At 39.8% G+C, this 21,033-nt stretch overlaps 1 protein-coding gene across 2 annotated transcripts in view; it reads right to left on the bottom strand.

Annotated features, from left to right (window-relative positions):
• The window catches only part of PKIA (cAMP-dependent protein kinase inhibitor alpha), a 90,882-nt gene that overhangs the window by 32,635 nt on the left and 37,214 nt on the right, over positions 1 to 21,033 (bottom strand). For both annotated transcript variants that reach the window (XM_055127674.1, XM_055127675.1), the window contains one exon: positions 10,084 to 10,215. The gene's annotated coding sequence lies outside the window, so the exon portion shown is untranslated. The remainder of the gene's footprint in view (positions 1 to 10,083; positions 10,216 to 21,033) is intronic.

Here is a 21,033-nt window from a genome sequence, read left to right on the forward strand (position 1 = left end):
TTTCAGAAGCTAAAGTGCTGAACTTTGGTTTTGACAAATGAAAACATCTTATTTATTTAAGTAATAATGAACTGAGAAATTTAGAAATTTTTTTCTTTTTGGGTCCCACCTGACGATGCACAGGGGTAACTCCTGGCTCTGCCCTCAGGAATTATACTCCTGGCGGTGCTCATGATACCATATGGGATGCTGGGATTTGAACCCAGGTCAGCCTCGTGCAAGGCAAACACCCTAACCTCTGTGCTATGGTTCCAGCCCCCAGAAATCTTAAAGCAGGTATATTTCATTGAATGCAGTGAGAGATACCTGATTGTAGGGCTTTTTTACAGTACTCTCGAAATTTCAGAATAGGTTTGTCTCTACAGTGCAAGAAAAACTACAATTAAAAATTTTAAATTAAAAAAAAATTAATTATGTAGTATAAGATAGATTTTTTGGGGGGTACTAACATAATGAGAAGGTTTTTATCTTGGCATTATTAATTGGCACAGTGTCTTTTCCTAATTTCCCTAATATCTTTTCTCACCCAATTCTCTTGATTGTTTTTGGGCCACACGTGTCAGTGCTCAGGTATTATTCCTGGCTCTGTGCTCAGGGATCACTTCTGGTGGGACCATGGGGTGCTGGGGTGAAACCTGGGTAGTGGCACGCAAGGCAAGTATCTTACCAACTGTATTATCTCTCTGGCCTCAAAGAAATGTATTTGAGTGATGATTAGACAACCTCAGTCTAATCCAAACATCAGACTTTTCAGTTTTGCCTATCACTTCATTTTTTCCTATCACAAATACTACAAAATGCATAGAACAAGCTCTTGCCAAAGAACTCCCCAAACAAGTATCAGAGCCAGGCTTGATGATGATACTTTCATCTAAGTTCATATATATATATATATATATATATATATATATATATATATTGCTTTTTGGGTCACACCCAGCGATGCTCAGGTGTTATCCCTAGCTCTCAACTCAGGAATTATTCCTGGCAGTGCTTGGGGGGCCATATGTGATGCCAGGGATTCAACTCGGGTCGACCGCGTACAAGGCAAACGCCCTACCCGCTGTACTATCGCTCCGGCCTGCCCCATCTAAGTTATTTTAAAGAGAGGCTTTCGATCCTTCTTCACAGATAAATTACCTAGGGTAACTTAATTTACCAATGGCTGGCCACACTATCAAGTATGAGTTTTGTTTCAGTGATAAAAATTGATTGATAAGTTTATAATATCAGCAGCAAAGACAGCAGACTAGCCGAGTGCAAATGTGTACTCATGGCACAAAAACACCTTCTCCAGAGATTTTTTCAATTGTGGGATAGGGTTAATTTAGGTAATAAATTTAAATTTAAATGCCATTATCTATTTATTAAAGTGCAAGAATCAGATAAAAGACTAGTCTTTTTGTTATTTATTCCAAGAACTCATAAAAATCTTTGAGAATTTCATATGAAATTTCATATGAAACAATCTGTTTACTCTCTAGTGTGCCACAGTGCAAACAGAATTTAACCTGGAATTTAAAGTAGGGAAGGCTAGATGCATTGAGGACAAATAAACATTTTCTAACTTGTCATTAGTTTGTTTTTAAATAAAATCATATTTCTGTTCCATTCACTCTTTCGCCTTTGAAATATGTCAACTCTCTCTCTACCTTGTCACCCTCCTCTTCTACACACTCTTCTATAGGACTGTGTTCCTGGACTCCTCATTATACAAAACTTCAAAAGTAAAAGATCATGAATGCAGCCAGTGACACTTCAGGATGGAGTGGAAATGTTCTCACACATCTTTAACACAAAAATGACATTTCAAAAAAAAATACCAGAAATGAGTTACAAAACAGTACAACTTTAAAAATGCAGTCCAAGGGGCTGGAGAGAGTCCATAGGTAGGGTGTTTGCCTTGCAGGTGACCATACTTCAATCTCTGGCACCCCAGATGGCCTCCCGAACCCCTCCGGAGTGATTCCTGAGTACGAAGCCAAGAGTAATTCCTGAGCATTGCCAGGTGTGGCTCCAAAACCGAAAAAAAAAAAAAAACTAATCAAAGATAAGGTTTAACGGAATTTGTAATCATCCCTCTTAAAGAGACCAAAGAAATACAGCAACAAGGAATGTGATGTTGAGGTTAATTTCTACACCATGTTCTATGGGTTTAGGAGACAGAGTGCCACTTTATGCTGGATAAAAATATTTAACTGCATTTGGTTTTAGTTTTTATGCCTTTAAACTGAACATTCTCAGACTAAGAAAAGAGCTTGGATATTTGTAAGCCTAAAAGTCAGTGAGGTTAGTGGATTGTCCCATTAATGGAGGCCAAGTTTTCACAAAAGACAGCATTCTTTTAAAAGCCTTTAGAGAAAGGAAATGCTATATTTAGAACGTCCATTCAGTTTCCAGGGGGTGTTCTAAAGTCTTATTGCTATTTATAACCAGGTGTAGGCCAGTAGGACAACAGATTTGCCTTAACTAGTAAATGTCCAGATTTCTGGGAAAAAAAGTTAAGATTTTAATTATTCTAAGTAAGAAATTGTTGTAAGCAAGAATTATTTGGGTTTACTTAATTGCTCAGTTGTTCCATGTCCTGACATAGAAAATGATTTTGGTTGCATTTCTATTTGGCTGGAGTAATAGTACAGCAGGTAGGGTACTTGCCTTGCACGAGGCCAACCCAGGTCTGATTCCTCCGTCCCTCTCGGAGAGCCCCGCAAGCTACCAAGGGTATCCTGCCTGCACGGCAGAGCCTGGCAAGCTACCCACGGCGTATTTGATATCCCAAAAAACAGTAACAACAAGTCTCAAAATGGAGATGTTACTGGTGCCCGCTCGAGCACATCAATGAATAACTGAGGACAGTGCCCCAGTGCAGTGCTAATGATAATACAGTGATTTTCTTAGACTCCTTATAAGTGAAGCATCTTCATTTATTTTTAAGTTCCTGAATGTTAGTGATGCTTATAGCTTGTTTTTCTTGTGAATTTCATGCCAATTAGAATTTGTTCCAATTAGAATGCTAGTAGGAATTTTAAAAAATTATTTAATACTTTATTTTCATTGTTACACATCTTTTTGATTAAGTTTAATGCAGAGAACATTACCATCTTATTAGACATTTGATACAATAAAAAAAAACAAAAGAAAATAAGAGAATCATTAGGGAAATAAACTCAAACACCTTAAAAATGAGATGCTGCCACAATAAAACTATTAATACGAGAAATTAGTGACATAGATGAAGAAGCTGACAATCATAATAAACTGAAATTTTATCTACTCTATTTTGTCTGGAGGAAGGCTACCTGACTAAGGAATATTTTCCATTTTATCATGACTTTTTTACATCACAAAATTTATAGAAACACAAAATTTTACAGAATAGTTCAAACTTAGTTCTCAAACATTTAAAAATTAGTTGCCACTAAAGTGCACTGTCATCCCCCCAATACTTGCACATTTTGTACAAACATAAATTCAAATTTAAACATGAAAATCCCAGGAAATATCCTTATAACAATGGCACCTTACTACAGTGTTATCTATTCCTCAAATCTCTTCAAGTGTGGTCAATTTTGCCATCCTATTCTTTATGTTGGACTGGAGCGATAGCACAGCAGGTAGGGCATTTGCCTTGCACGTGGTCTGTAGGATAACACTGGGTTTGTCCTTTTAGCCTTGCTAAACAGGGAACTTAGTTTACCTTAAAGCAACGTCCTTTCTGTATGGACACAGGAAGACAATTAATATTATGCCTTGTAACTTGGGAGCTGATTGACTCCAATAATATTTACTCCCAGGCATCTGCTTTCTCAACTCAGTTTCCCTTAGTTCCTAGCACCCCAAAAGCAAGGTCCCGATGAGGGATGGAATGGACCGAAGCTATGAGCTATTCTGGCATTGAAATGGGCCAGGCCAAAGCGCCACAATACTCAACTATAAGTTGAGAGCATGGTCATAGACAAATGCTGTCATGATCTAAAAGTAATGATGAGACTAGGACCCTGTTGGAGTTAGGAAGACTAACCTGACCTGAGGACTGTGACTGGAATATATAGTGAATGTCCTCAGGAGGAATTAAACTTTAAGTTTGATAAATTTCTTACTGTGCTCATACAGAATGGCATTGCTAGAAATATTTGAAGTAAATTTACTACAACTATTTAAGTGGATTACTAGCTGAGGAATCACCTTGTTTGGATCCCACCCTTGAGCAGATCTCCTAGTAATCTGGAGTAATCTCCTTAGATGAGATTTTGTTAATCTCCTCGAGGAGTGGTCTTACTCTTCTTTTTTGATTTGTTAATGTTCAACCCACCTTTGTGTCACCACCCTATGTGGTAGCTATATAAACTAAGACTGTAAGGGGAGAAGACGCAGAGGTAAGAAAGAAGCAAGACAGAAGACACAGGAGAAGACACAGAAGTGGGGAGAGAAGACACAGAAGTGGGGAGAGAAGACACAGAAGTGGGGAGAAGACACAGAAGCAGCAGAGAAGACACAGAAGCAAGAAAGAAGATACATAAGCAGAGACAGAGAGAGGTCGGAAGAGACCAGAGGAGAGACTACAGAGACAGAGAGAGAGAGAGACAGAAGAGAGCACAGTGGCACACATAGAAGCAGAGCAAAGGAGAAGCCATCCCAATCCGGTCCATACACAGTGGCTTGAGGTCACTGAACACGAGCGATGAGAGAGAGAGAGAGAGAGAGAGAGAGAGAGAGAGAGAGAGAGAGAGAGAGAGAGAGAGCTGCCTCAAGAGCCTTCGAACAATATAACACACACATTGCATCCCCCTTCTTCACGCGTGCATCTGTATATTTTACAGCGGCCGACCCGGGTTCGATTTTATCCCTCTCAGAGAGCCCAGCAAGCTATCGAGAGTATCCCACCCCCATGGAAGAGCCTGGTAAACTCCCCGTGGTATATTTGATATGCCAAAAGCAGTAACAACAAGTCTCACAATGGAGATGTTACTGGTGCCCACTCGAGCAAATTAATGAACAATGGGAGGATAGTACTACAGTGCTACATTCTTTATGCTGAGAGGATTAGTCTGAAATTTTACATTGCACGTAATGTCCATTATCTCTAATTCTTTAATAGGAAAGCTGGCAGGTACTTCCTTTTGGTTTTATGACCTTGATTTTATTTGTTTCTGTCTTGGGGCCACACCTGGCTGTGTTTAGGGATCGGTCCTGGCAGTGCTCAGGGGGTTATACATTGGTAGCACATCAAACCCATGTCTCAGGTAGGGTTTGTGAAGCAAGCACTTAATTCACTATACTATTTATCTCTCTGGCCCAAAGACCTTAAAAATTAAAGAGTTAGCTGTAGATTTTAATTTTTTGTATTAATCTCATTAGGTGTAGGACATGTGTACTGGCAAGAATATCACAAATAGAAATAAAGGTTATTGGATTTCTCAATGAATCTTATCAATCAATTTTGAAAACTTTCAATTTCTACCATTATTGAGATAGTCTCTTGCCCTTGCACCTGGGTGTCTTCCCCGGGGCCCCTCGGAGGGGGTGGGCTCCAGCTTCCCTTCCCGCCCCGAGCAGAGCTCCTGTGGCCAAAGACCTCTGAAGCCTAGCCACAGCCATGCTCAAGGCTTCTCTCCACAAGTTCGGATGAGCCTCACGCATGAAGTAACTGGCAGGGGAACTCAGGTGTGTGGGACCCGGGGCTGAGACTTCCAAGCCTGCTCGGATCAGAACTGGGCCTCCTCCAGGGGCTTGGTTTTAAGTCTCTGGATGTTGGTTGTTGGTGGGATTACATGGCACCAGGAGCAGTCCCTGGGTGTGACTGCTTAGCTACTGGAAAATGGGAAATCTGGGCGGGAGAGGGCAGATTTCTCCACATGTCCTAACGTGTGGCGAGGGGACTTGAGCATGGCTGTGGCTAAGGCTCCGGAGGTCTTTGGCCATGGGAGCTCTTCTTAGGGCAGGGAGGGAAGCTGGAGCCCATCCCTTTCGAGGAACCCCGGGCAAGAGAGCCAGGCGTGCGGGCAAGAGACTCTCTTTGACTTATAACTTAATTAAATCCTCAGAAATTTCCCCATAATTGATAGTTAAAGTATATAGTTTTACAGGGGGAGCCAGAAAGAGGGCTAAATTTAAGTGTCTACTGTGAAAAATGGAGGTATTTGGTGGGAAATGAGAATTAGGAGTTTGAAATTTCAGTGAGTGGTTAACTTCGGTGAGCAAGAACATGGGGAAGGCACAACTTCAAACATGTTGTCCAGGGGCTGGAGCAATAGCACAGCAGTAGGGCGGTTAGGACCGAGGTTCGATTCCCAGCATCCCAATTGGTCCCCTGAGCACTGCCAGGGGTAATTCCTGAGTGCACCAGGAGTAGCCCCTGTGCATCGCCAGGCTTGACCCAAAAAGAAAAAAAAATGTTGTCCATTTGGGAAATGGCACACAATATTTTAGATATTATATTTTGTTTTTGTATCAACTTCAACCACCGGATGCCTTAAAGAATGGATAACTGGGGCTGGAAAGATGCCTCACAACCAGTGACCCTGGTTTGATCCCTAGCACCACACACAGTCCCCAAAGCCAGGAGGAAGCCTCGAGCACTGCCAGCAGTGGCCAACACAAACAAACAAAAGATCTGAACACATCATAGTCAAAGAATATGTAAACATTAAGTGAATTTTGAGATAAAGTCAAGATCAAAATAATTTGTTCAGAGAAAGCAGGATGATGGGATCAACTAGAACACAAATGGAATAAAAAGCAAGTTTCCATCAAGCTCTTAATGCTGGTGGTGTCTGCAGAGCAATGTTTAGTTTTCTCACAGAACACTTATATTTGGATATATTTTTCATATTGCTGATTATAAAATAATATTGAAAAGGTCTAAATCCCCCGGATAGCAAAGGTAACCTCCCATTAGTTAAGAAGCTTCAGGGGCTGGAGAGCGAAGTCAGCAGAATGCCTTGAAATCAGCCTTCCTTGCACTCCGCTGACCAGGGCTCGATCCCCAGCATTCTCCTGCCTTGCCCCAGCACCCCCAGGAGTGATCCCTGAATGCACTGTAGCACTGTCGCATCGTCATCCTGTTGTTCATTACTTGCTCGAGCAGGCACCAGTAACGTCTCCATCGTGAGACTTGTTGTTACTGTTTTTGGCATATCGAATGTGCCATGGGGAGCTTGCCAGGCTCTGCCATGAAGGCGAGATACTCTCGGTAGCTTGCCGGGCTCTCCAAGAGGGACGGAGGAATTAACCCTGGGTCAGCTGCGTGCAAGACAAATGCCCTACCCGCTGTGCTATCATAAGCCCTAAGAAATGCTGGAAATAACCTCAGAACAACAACAACAACAAAACAACAAGCAAAACAGAGACTCTAATTTGAACTTATATACTTATGTACATAAATTTTGTAGCGGAAACCTTTCATCTGTGAAATTGTTCCCCTTTCACATGAGGATTCGGTGCTCTGGGTAGAGCTTCCTTTTTTTGCAACAATTCATCATCTTTATTTAAGTGAGCCTAGTCATCTGACTACCTAAACATGCAGGAAAAAAAAAAAAGAAAAAGAATCTCAAAGTTGAACTGCATTTTTAAGAGAATAGAACAAGAGAAATAAGAAGTGAAGGAGGCACTCTCTCACAGTATTAAAAAGGTCGAAAGTGGAAGAGACAAGAGCCAGGAGGCTTGCTCCACAGCTGGAATCCTGCCTCATGTGCTGGGGGAGAAGGCAGGTGGATGCAGAAAGGACCACTAAGCTATGATGGTTAGAGGGACCGCTCAGGATATAAGATGTGGGCTTAAAGTAGGCAAAGGACCAAACAGGATGTATTGTATCTATATTGTAAGCCATGATGCCCCAAAGGAGAGAGAGAGCAAAGAGGAAAATGCCTGCCATAGAGGCAGATGGTGGGGCAGGGTTGGGGGGGGAGGGATTCTGGGGACATTGGTGGTGGAAAATGTACACTGGTGGAGGGAGGTGAATTCGATCACTATATGACTGAAACTCAATCATGAAAGCTCTCTAACAATATCTCATGATGATTCAATACAAAGGTAAATAAATACATAAAAGTGATACGTAGGTACTTATTGAGTAACTCAGAATGCTATTAAAATACAACTGAATATCACACAGCAATTAAAAAATTAAATATGAGTGGTATCTCTATTATTTTGCAGAGTTCCAGGTGCTATTTCATATTATTAATCTTATCAGTGAGAGTGTATGTGTGTTTGAGAGACAGTGAGCGTGAGAGTGAGAGAGAATGGAAGAGAGAGAGAGAGGAGAGAGAGAGAGAGGAAGGGAGGGTATGTGTTTGTCTATGTATTTTATTTTCAAAACTTTACCCATCTTTCTGTAGTGCAATGGCTTTTATGATCCCTTGGGAACACAAAAGATACAGCCGATTAGAGCAAAATAGTTGTGATGGTGCCATTGTGGTACTATCTAGGTGAGGAGGGTCATTAGCAATCCTAGAAGCTAGATATTCTGAAATTGTGCCTAACTTTGTCATTCTCAGTAAAAACCCTCAGAAAAGGAGGCCTGGGAGACAGTTCAAAGAGCAGGAGCAGATGTTTGTGAATGCCTGTGTCTGCTCCCACACAGCAGGGCCCCCAGCGCTCCCGGGGATGGCCCCTGAGCATCCGCAACATCACAACACTGAAATAAAAATCAAATCTAAATAAAGAAAAATCAGAAAAAACATAAACAAAGCTCCAAAATGCTATCTTGCAAAAATGGTAAGGCACAGGAATTTTCCAAGGTAATTTTATACCCATACTTAAGTCATTTAATAATGTCTAATGTAGTACTATGCATGGAAAGTGATGGTATGAAAAGGATAAAAAATGAGATGAATTCTATTAACTACACTACTGTTCTGTGATGGTTAAGTGCAAAGATGCTGGAGCTCAGAGTTTCCGGGAGGCGGGGCTATGTTGGCCAGGAACTGAACTCACACATACCCGAGCACGCCACTGACTGAGCACTCTCACCCTTCTTTATTCTGTTCTCAGATTTCACTGCTTACATTGGATGTATGAACTACACATATAGTCAGAATATAGAAAACATTGCATAAGAAAACACAAGGTACAAATCACTTTTTCCTACCATTAACATTCCCAGACATTATATGTATCTTCATGTAGAATACCAGATCAGGTACTGTACCAACCATTGAGTCTGTAACTGCAAATCAGACGGTTAAGCCCTGATTTTGATGCCACTGCTAATTTCCTTCTTGCTATGCAATGAGATGACTTCATGACTCCCTTTGCCTTTTATCATCTTTACTTGTTAACAAAAATAAAATTGTTAGTTGGGCTCGGATATAAATCAGTCAATAAAAATAGAGGCCCGATTTAACATGCTTCCCCCCGCCCCCTGCCCTTTAAAACTCTTTGTATTTGTGAAGCTGGAGCAACAGTACATCGAGTAGGGCCTTGCATGCTGCCAACCCAGATTGGATCCCCAGCATCCCATATGGTCCCCCAAGCACCGCCAGAAGTAATTCCTGAGTATGGAGCCAGGAGGAACCCCTGAGCATCACCGGGTATGACCCAAAAAGAAAATATAAAAAAATCCCAAACTTTTTATATTTGTGAATTAACTTTGATTTTGCCGAGACAATATTATGCATTGTGCTCCAGTAATAAGCAAGACTATTGTCTCACCCCACCCACCAACTCGGACTAGTCTACACTTTGAAGACTTGTTGCCACAGTGGCCTTTGATCTTGATGAGCATCTAGAAGCTCTTGGGAACAACCTAAGGGAAAATGATTAGTCTTAGGAGAAAATGCCCAAAGGGTTAATCTAGCAATTCACCTGCCTAGCCTCCTGGGATTCAATCACAGACACCTGAATCACTAAGTGCTTAGCAACAGTGAACTAAAAATGGAAAAAAAAAAAAACACAACAGACTGTTACTGTATTCATTTTCCTCCAAGGTTCTCTCTGGTAAACACCACAACCTTCAAGGGAATCGTGAGCAACTTGCAGGGTAGGTTATATATCCACCTTTTTGGAAGTATCATATCATATCCAGCTATCAGCAGATTTATTTACACTAGGTAGTTGAGGTGCAACATTTGATGTTCCTACCTGATTGGAAACCTTCTTGTCCTTAATTCATTGGCTATGCTGGATCCTCTTTTTTTTTAATTCAGAACTTCAATCAATCTACTGCGAAAAGTTGTTCCTTGAAAAAATCGGGACTTTTCAGAAATGCAGAAACTGAAATAGAGCAAGAGAAAGGAGAATTATTTGTACATATCAATTTAACTTTTTGAAAAGGTATATGTAAATATTCATATATATGTATATATTCTATGAGGCACTAGGAAATATTCTATAAGGCATAATAAATTACGCCATAATAAATCACAGAAAATTCACAGCTAGTCGGTTTGAATACTCACAAGTGCACACATTAGGAAAGATTACACGTTGCCTTTGTTTTTTTGTTTTGTTTTGTTTTTTTGCTTTTTGGGTCACACCTGGAGATGCACAGGGGTTACTTCTAGCTTAGCACTCAGGAATTATGCCTGACAGTGTTCGGGGGACCATATGGGATGCTAGGAATTGAACCCGGGTTGTCACGTGCAAGGCAAATGCCCTACCCGCTGTGCTATCACTCCAGCCACTACATGTTACCTTTGTGAGCTCAGTCAAGCAAAGACATCAAAATACCCTCGCAACTATTCTTGGTCAGTCCCTTGGTTCACTGCAAAATAGGTGCAAGGTTGCAGTGTTGCCTGAACAATGGATTCATTAGACAATATGAGTTAAATTATGTCTCACAGGTTAATTTTAAAGTGAGCATAAGGTACTGATTTATAAAATATTAAAGGGCAAGGGAACATACTGAATTCAAACTACTAAAGCATGTTCATAATTATGTATAATTGTTATTAAATGGAACAATTTCTCAGTAGTTTTTGAAAAAATAATCTTGTCATAATTTTTCAGGTTTTTAGAATGCATTTCCAGTTCCTCATTTATTGAATATAATTCCAGAATAATTTCCATACACTAGCATGATAAAAGTCTTATAATATTGAACAAGAAACACAAATTTCTTACTTTCAATCATATGTCCTAAGGATGTGTGTTTGTGGGGGTGTGGAAGGGATCGGTAGGAAAAACAAATTTTATGTAGTGAAAGCAAGGCAGCAGCGTCGCACTGCAAGTCACAGGAGGGAATTGGTATAGCAGAAGAATCAGCAAATGCAAGCCTGCTCCCTCTGATTGCGCAAAAATAAACAGCCGGGAACCCAGTGAAAGGCAGGGAACCAGCACAAACCATCTGCGAGTCTGGCTGAATTGATTCATTACAGTCTCCCTGTGACATAAGGCCACCAGAGGTTAGGAGCAGGTCGATATTATCGCCTGATTGTTGCTTTGTATGATTACTTTGGCTGTTGATCTACTAAAATAAAACCGTGTGCCTGTATGATTTCTAGATTAAATGCAGATTAATTTAAAACAGGCTCATAACGAATGAGTCACCAAATTGTTATCAATAGTCTCAACTAAATTGCATTAACATAAGCCTCATGTCCATGAGATTCCCCAGATTTAAGAAGTCAGGGAACTCCAGCTGTTTTCAAAGTGGTGTACTATTTTTTTTTTTTTTGGCTTTTTGGGGTCACACCCATCGATGCTCAGGGCTGACTCTTGGCTCCGCGCTCAGAAATCACTCCTGGATGTGCTCGGGGGACCATATGGGATGCTGGGAATCGGCCGCGTGCAAAGCAAACGCTCTACCCACTGTACTATCGCTCCAGCGCCCAAAGTAGTGTACTTTTTAATAATTCAGAACTTGTTGGGGTTTAGGAATATTATTTTATGGCTATGGGTCAGAGGAGAGGTTCAGAGTGAAATTAAAGGAGATGTAGCTGGCCTCTCTCTTCCTCTTCAGGGACGCTGGGTGCATCCCATGCACGTCATGTGGTTTCTCAAGCATTGTCTGGAGTGATAAAACACTGTACAGAGTATAAAGCACTATGAAAGGTGCTGGGAATTTACTCTTAAACTTCGGAAAATGTCACAGATTCCACCTATGTAACAGAGACACTTATTTCACTTTAGGAAGAAAACTGGCTGTCACTTCTACACATCTCCAAAACAAACTTGGAGAAATGAATAGACCCCAGTTTATTTTATCTTTGCAACTGCAGAAAGTGACTTCCCTTTTCTTTTTCTGACCAATGTGGTTTTAAAAATGACTAAATAACAAGACAAACAAATGAACTAAATGAAACAACCTAAATTTTAGACTACAGGATCAAATCAAACATTACCAAAAGGAAATTTACTAGAACTGGGGTTGGGGTGGGAGTGTAAATTAGGAAACTTGGGTCAATTTTATGATGAAGAACTGAAACTTCTAAAAAATTAATTTTAGTCTATAACTTTTGGGAAGCCCCAAGTAGCTCTCAGATTCTTATACTGTCTTACTAGCCCCAGAATCAGACTTCCAGTGGTGAATTTTCTGTAGTATAAACTCTATTGATTTATAATGATGCATATTTGAAACACATAATATTTTATATTTTAATGCACTTATGTCAATAGAGAATAAAAAATAAGAATTCTAAAATTTGAACATGTATATGTATATTAGTAAAAATTCTAAAATCTGAACATGTATATTACTACTATTCTGACAGGCCCATTATAATGTTTATAAGGAATAAATAAACTCTCCAAATACTGACAGCAAAGTAATATATCATTGAGATCTTTATCTTTTTCTTCTTCATTTCCTTCCCTTCCCTGAGTTCTTGGTTTTTGGACTGTTTTTTTCATGACCCACAATGCTGGAGTCACTATAATATCTTTACTCAGATATCCTGGCATAATAAAGAAAGCCTAAGAAATTATTCATGTAAGAAGAGCCATTATTGCTTAATTTTGATACCTAACTTATAAAGATATATAACTGCTAAATCTTCCATTGCTACTACCTACTTGTTATTCTTGGGTACAAACTAGACATACGTTGCATATATTACACTTCTGGAAAGTTATCTGTGAAATATAATTTTATATCCTATTTATATACTGCAACTTTCCAAACTAAGGTCCAATCATGTGTTTATTTTCTCTATTTTAATACACACAATACCCAGCCACAGCCATGCTCAAGGCCACTCTCCACACGTTCAGATGAGCCTCACACATGAAGGAACCAGCAGAGGAACCCAGGTGTGTGGGACCCGGGGCTGAAATCTCCAATCCTGCTCGGATTGGGACAGGGCCTCTCCACCCAGACCCCCATTTTCCAGTAGCTTGGCAGCCACACCCATAAACTGCCTCTGGCACCATGTAATCCCACCAACAGCCAACATCTAGAGACTATAAGACCAAGCTCCTGGAAGATTTAATAGCCTTGTTCTCCCTCATGGAGAATCTGAAAAGCTACCAAGCGTATTGCCCACACGGTAGAGCCTTGCAAGCTCCCCATGGCATATTCATATCCCAAATACAGTAAAAGATATATACATACCTCTCGGAGAACCTGGCAAGCTACCAAGAGTATCCCGCCCGCACAGCAGAGCCTGACAAGCTATTTGGCGTATTCGATATGCCAAAACAGTAAGGATAGGTCTCATTCCCCCGACCCTGAAAGAGCCTTCAATTGTTGGGAAAGACGAGTAAGGAGAGGCTGCTAAAATCTCAGGGCTGAGTGTAATAGAGACATTACTAGTGCCCGCTCGAGTAAATCGATGAACAATGGGATGACAGTGATACAGTGAATACACACAAAACATAGTTTCTAATTATTCATTTTTGCTAATGTTTCTGTACTTATTTTTGCTCCTTTTTTCTTATTGTAGCAAATATCGCTTTTGGAATATGAAGAACACTGGCGAGGATCAAAGAAAGAGTAGAGGAATATACTCACATGAAGCCCTTTCAGTAACAAAATGAGTGATGGTGGAGTTAATTAGCAATCAGGAAAATTTTGTTGTGTATTGTGTATTGCCATTAATTGGCAACTTGAGTAATTAGGTTCAACAGAAGCAAAGAGTGGAAAAAATCTGTAGTTGCTGCCAGCTCTTCTGCTTATTATCAGAACAATTCTCTCCTAGCTTGTGAAACAACAACCATTTAGTGTGAAAATTTAAATGTCCTCAATATTCTATGTCAATAGATGGATGGATGTGGTTAAAAAATTATCATAAATTTCAGTCTCCAATTTGCTTCAGAATTCCAAAGTAAAAATGATTAGGAGAAATGTAAAATTCATGCAAAATGTAATTCCTTTTTAGACACCAAAAAATTAAAAGGGTTTTGCTATTTTGCCACATTCTTATTTATATGACCTTATTTCTACTAGCACCATTTGTTTTTATTAAGAACTACTGTACTATAGAAAGCTTCTATTCATAGTAGGCAGTTGACCTGGCACTGAACTGCTTAAATCAGTAAATGCTTTGCCCATCTTCCTAACAAAGAAATGAACATCCTACAAGAAAAATAAAATGCTACTTTGCTAATAATCATGAATGAGAAAAAACTATAAATGTTTTACTTTCTATGAATAGGCATCAATTATTTACTCCAAAGTAGGGACTACAACTGCTAAACACAGACTTATTTAAATTATATTGGGCTTTTCTTTTTCTGTTTCTAAATAAGAAATGCATACATATTCAGGAATCAAAGCAGATGTTTTGCTGCCAGATAGAAAACATGCTAAGCAGTAAGTTCCGTTTGCTTTAATTTACATAACTTATAAAATTTTAAGAAATAAAACAGGGTTTTTCCCCTACTCTGTAATCTTAACTTTATATATGAGACAAAGAAAACTGCTGTATCAGATTTTATTTTTAGCTCAACTACTGCCAAAATTCTTGACAGATTGCATTACTTGTTTGTGCATCAGAAATTTGAAAGTCCTTGCATACCAGCGCAACTAAAAAAAAAATCAGTAGCCTTGGGAGACCCTTCAGGACTTTACTGCCATTGATTTTTTCCCTCAAATGTGTCGCAGTTTAGCAATAAAATGATTTTAAAGTTCATGGTTTCTTCTACAAAGTTGCAATCATAACTTTAAGGAGGCTTAAAGGTGATGGAAGGTCTTAAAGGTGATGGAAGTGGTTCCTACACACACACACACACACACACACACACACACACACACACACACACCAACTTCACATCCACATTTCTTCTTTTATTCTATTCTGAAATTTCCCTGTCATTCTCTAATCACTGTATCCATCTTTTTGCCCCTTGCTAGTTAGTTTGGTCTTGTGAAACAGACCAACTTTACATTCTCTTTCGTAAACTCACACCCTGTTTATGAACAGGAGACAATAACTTTGATTTTTGTTTTCTGATGTCTTGAGTCTTTCAAACAGCTGCTTCTTTACAACTATAGATCTTGTAGGAATCGTTTTAGGATTGGAAACTCAGATAATAGACGAGACCTAAAACTGTCTTCCCACCTATTACCTGATGCTTGACAGTTGATTCTCATCACTTTCTCTATTTACCTCCTTCCTTCAGCTTAAATCTTTCTTTCTCATTGAAACTTGAATATTCATCATCCTTTATGATCTTTGTCATTTTTACCTCAGCCTGATGTTTTTTGATGATGTGGAGGAGGGAAAAGAACTTGAATCCATCAGGTTTGGAAGAAGGTGTTAGGTAACAGCGGATACAGTAATAAATAGACTTAGGGGAAAGATAGTCAGAAAGTGCAACTTGATGAATGTGCAAAGATCACGGTTTTGCCTAATTCTTATTCTAATTCACTGGAAAAGAAAACTCAGAGGTGGGACATGGCAAAATGTTTTTCAGGTGTGAGGCTACAAGTTTGATCTTTGGCACTGCCCCACATATGAAATATAATCTTGTTTGTGATTTCTGGTGTAATAAAGTATGTAATCTCTGATGTGCCACTACAAACTGTGTGTATCCCATTCAACTACAGTGGGAATTCTGAAGGTGGTTGCTCTTCTTATTCAAAATTTTGGGGACCAGAGTCAGAGTACAGCAGTAGGGTCTTTGACTTGCAGGTGTCTGACCCGGCTTGCATCCCTAGCATCCCATGTGGTTCCCCTCCCCTTCTTCCCCCTGACCCAGCACCAGGAGTGATTACTGATTGTAGAGCCAGGACTAATCCCTGAACATTGCTGAGTAGCACTGTAGCACTGTTGTTCATCGGTTTGCTCGAGCGGGCACCTGGGTTCGGTTCCTCCATCCCTCTCGGAGAGCCTGGCACTGTAGAACTGTCGCATCGTCATCCCGTTGTTCATTATTTGCTCGAGCAGGCACCAGTAACGTCTCCATCGTGAGACTTGTTGTTACTGTTTTTGGCATATTGGATACACCACGGGAAGCTTGCCAGGCTCTTCGAGAGGGATGGAGGAACCGAACCCAGGTCAGCCGAGTGCAAGGCAAACGCCCTACCCGCTATGCTATTGCTCCAGTATGACCCCAAATCAAAAAACAAACAAAACATTGTCTGTAAGGGTATACCCTATGAAAGAGAAGTGCTTCCACAAATTGCAGAACGCATAGTCTGATTAGAAGAATATAAACACAAACAAGCAGATTCCTACAGGACTGAAGCATGCCTTACTTTGTAGCATGCTCCACGGATGCATCAGTAGCTGAACTGAAGAAATCTGCCTTGATTTTAGTCTTCTCATCTTTCAGATTTGAAACATGTGTGTGTGTCTCTGTGTGTGCGTGTGTGTGTGTGTGTGTGTGTGTGTGAATTTGGGGGCCATAGTAAGTAGTGCTCAAACGTTCTTACTCCCAGCTCTGTGCTTGGGGGTAGCCTCTCATGGTGCCAGGAGTGGAGGAATGAGGTGTGGGGGATGAAGTCTGGGCCTCTCACATACAAAGCGAGCGTTCTGCCACTGAGTCATCTCTGCAGCCCAGATTAAAGACAATTTTAATTTCAAAACCAGGCTCTTTATTTATTGTGGCGGGGGCACCTGGAACCAACTGCCACCGCTCAGGGATCACTCTGGGAGGTGCTGGGGACCACATGCAATGCCAGGAGCCAAACTAGGTCAAGCATGCACAAGGCGAACAATCCTGAATCATTTCTCTGGCCTTCAAATTAGACTCTTTCAAAGGACCACACTCAGAAAAACCCTATTTAATCATTGAAATGACTTATTACTATTCCACACTATGTATAACTTATTGTCTATTTATGTATTCCCTAATCTCAATATGACTCTGGCAAATCATGACATTTCTTATGAAGTTGGTAAAATGCTTACTTACAAATTATTCTCTGCCTTATATGACGGTATGGTCCACATAAACAGGTTGCTTACCATGATAAAAACTTCTAGTAGGTCATTTTATTGCATCATGGATAAAATTAAATTGTGCTGGCCCTTGTTTCTACTGTCCTTGGGTGTTAGTCTCATACTGTGTTTTTTATATCCCACAAATGAATGCAGTCATTCTATATCTGTCCTTCTCCTTATTTCACTCAGCATGGTATTCTCCATGTGCATCCGCTTATAAGTGAACTTCATGACTTCATTTTTTCCAACAGCTGCATAGCAAACCATAGTTTCTTTAACCAGTCATCTGTTCTCAGGCACTCGGATTGTTTCCTGATTCTGACTATTGTGAACAGTGCCTGCTGTGGGGAGGGGAGTTGGGATAGAAAAGGGAACATTATGATAATGATGGCTGGAAGGGATCACTCTGGAGGGGAGATGTGTGCTGAAAGTGGGTAAAGGACCCAACATGATGGCCTCTCAGTATCTGTATTGCAAACCATAATGCCCAATGAGGGGGGAGAAAGAGAGAGAGAGAGAGAGAGAGAGAGAGAGAGAGAGAGAGAGAGAGACAAAGAGACAGAGATGGACAGAGACAGAGAGACAGACAGAGAGAGAATAATGCCTGATGACCTCTCAGTATTTGTATTGCAAACCATAATGCAGAAAGGGAGAGAGAGAGACATAGAGAGAGAGAGAGAGAGAGAGAGAGAGAGAGAGAGAGGGAGGGAGGGAAGGAGAGAGAGGGAAAGAGAGGAAAAAAGTGCCCGACGTAGAGGCAGGCTGGGAGGAGGAGATGGGATGGTAGAGGGATATGAGGGATACTGGTGGTGGGAAATGTACACTGGTGTAGGGATGGGTATATGGCTGAAACCTGAAGAAAGCTTTGTAACTATCTCATGGTGATTCAATAAAAAATTATTTTTAAAGAATAAATTATGTAAATTCTCTATTTTTATTCATAATATGTATTCTTTTTGTAGGATGGGCCTCCCGACTGGTGCACAGGAGGTTTAGGAACTCCTAGATCCTTTGCAGTTCTTGGCCAATCAGGCCTATGGTTAATACTTGGGTGCAGATATGCAGTGACGCCAGAGACCACCACTCAGCCACTGCTCCGGGTCTCCCAGGGCCCCACCCAGTGATGCTCAGCAGATCATGTGGTACTAGGGAATGAACAGAGATTAGTCACATGCAAGACATGCACCTTAACCCAGTCACTATCCAGTTCCTTTTCATAATATTAAAAACTGCAACTTAGAATGCAAAGACTTCCTGTAGTTGGCTCTCCTACATTTTTGCATATGTCAGTATTACACTTTTTGACTTTCAATATTTATGGCATATCTCTAATCTGTCTCAACGAAAGGTTTTCTCTTGATTAGAATTATTAATAGAAGTGGTAGTTTTGTCTTAGGAAACGGACATCTTCTTTGTAACAGTGGTGAGCTTCATTATCACTTTGTCAAACAAAAAATGGCCTGTTACTAATAGTGTAGTGGATTAAGAATTATGTTTCCATTTTATTGCAATAAAAATAATCACATCCACTTAGTTTTGTATTAAAATGGTATGTAGAATTCAGAGAGGCTATAGTCCAAGATTCTGTATTACTGGCTCTTAATTTAGAATTACTACTTCCAACATGGTGTGTGTGTGTGTGTGTGTGTGTGTATTTGGGCCAAACCTAGCAGTATTCAGGGCTTATTTCTGGCTCTGCATTCAAGGATCACTTCTGACAAAACTTGAGTGACCCTATGTGGAGCTGCAGATCAAATCCAGGTAGCCACATGCAAGGCAAGCACACTACCCATGCATTATCTCTTCTGGCACGCTACAATTTTTTAATAATGCACATTTTGCCAATTCTTGGGCACTATACTTGCTTCTCAACAGGATGCATCTCTTGAAAACTATTTCTTTGCTATGTCTCTAAAGTACATCTCTCCCCTTTTTTTCTCCCTTGTATTCCTGCTATTTATTTAAATTTAACATTTATAAACAGCCCACAGGGTTTCATTGTGATATATTGGCTGTTTTCCAAGATTTGTTGTTGATATTGTCTTAGTATTTCAAGATGACCTTTTGGTAAAGTTATAAAACAAGAAAAAGAAAACAGATGTGCTTTGCTAATCCTTTTCCAAATATTGTGCAAAAATTCCAGTTGTGACTTGAAATATAAATCATACGCGGCACACTGCATCTGCACCTGCATGTTTTCAGCTTCCAGAAACTAAAATTCAGCCTTGCAACATATAATCAGACACAAAGAAAAGCCACAAAGAAGTCAATAATGATTTTTTTCTGCCTGTTACTTGAACAATATTGGTGACTATGCCTCCTACTTCTAATATTCACATAAAAGCAGTAGCTTAAGAAACATTTCAACAAAACAATGTTTTCAAGAGAAAAATGGCGATTCCGTGTATAGCTGAGGACACAGTGTTCGAGAGAGAATCATGAAATCCTCCTGATATAGATGACTCAGAGGAGGAATGAAGTGGTTAAATGTTTTATTGAAGTCAGAGTTCCGACTAACTTTGAAGGTAGGGTTTTCTTCCTCCTTATCCAGAGTCTTCTAACCATCATTTTCTAAATTTTGTTTTGTTTTGGGGCCACATCTCAAAACAAAGTGCTCAGGGCTCACCACTGGCTGTGGTCAGGGGACCATATGGGTGCCAGAGATCAAACCAGGGTTGGCTTCGTGCAACCTTGTTACCTGCTGTCCTATTGACCCCAATTCTCCGACTAAGTTTATTGGGTGTTTGTTTACAAATCAAGAGAACCCATAAGTATGAGATTTGTTTGCTATGCTATTAATTAAAGTCAGTGCTTTCATAGACACTGTATTGCACTACCAGTAGTTTAGTCAAACTACTCAAAAGATAGTCATCATATTTCCAAAAAGAGAGTACTTTTAGTTTCATTTCTAAACTGAAATGGGATTTAGATTTATAATATAGGTTGGCATCAATATGTGTGCCTGTGTATATATGCATTACACATACATGCACAACATTATGCATAATGTTCAAATGTCAAAGATATAAATAGATTTTGTGGTTTTGATTATGTGAAATAAAACTAAAGTAATTGTATGCAATCAAATAGAACTTTTATATTTACTACATTAAGCACCTTCTTTGAGTAGAACTGTCTGGTCCATTTTATGGAAATCACTTATATTTAGGTATGAAAAAAACTGCAACAATCTCAGAAAACATTCCGAGGCTAAAACACTCATTCTCATCATGATGTACTATCTTCCCATATAAAATTTAGTTCAAAGATTCTGTCTTTAAAAATATTTCAATCACTTTTCATAATTTTTCCTATGTATGTTTTGGCTTAGGGTGCAGATTCCAGGTTGCTAAGCAACTCAACAGTTTCATTGGGGCTTAATGATGAAGGGATAATTACTGGAAATATGACTGCTAGAAAAGGATCACCTTAAAAACAGTCTGATACTTAAGTTTAAAAGAATTTCGTCTAAAAGGATATTTAAGGGGGTTCTTCATTTCAACTCCAAGTTACACAGGAATATATAGTGAAAGAATGTTTGATAGAAGAGGTAGAAAAATGCCAAGATGCACCAAGATGCACTGGAAAAGTATTGTTTTGCCTCCTTCCGTGCTTCATGTTTTTCTGGGAAAGGATAGAATAAGTTGATGAATAAATCAAGGAATATATCAAGGGATTTCAAAGAAGGGCAAAGAAAATGTACTGATTTTATTTACTTGATGTCAAGTTCTTTGGTCAATCAATTGGTGGTCAGGGGACTTGGGGC

The sequence above is a fragment of the Sorex araneus genome, chromosome 2 (assembly GCF_027595985.1).
Source record: "Sorex araneus isolate mSorAra2 chromosome 2, mSorAra2.pri, whole genome shotgun sequence".
NCBI classification, from domain to species: Eukaryota; Metazoa; Chordata; class Mammalia; order Eulipotyphla; family Soricidae; genus Sorex; species Sorex araneus.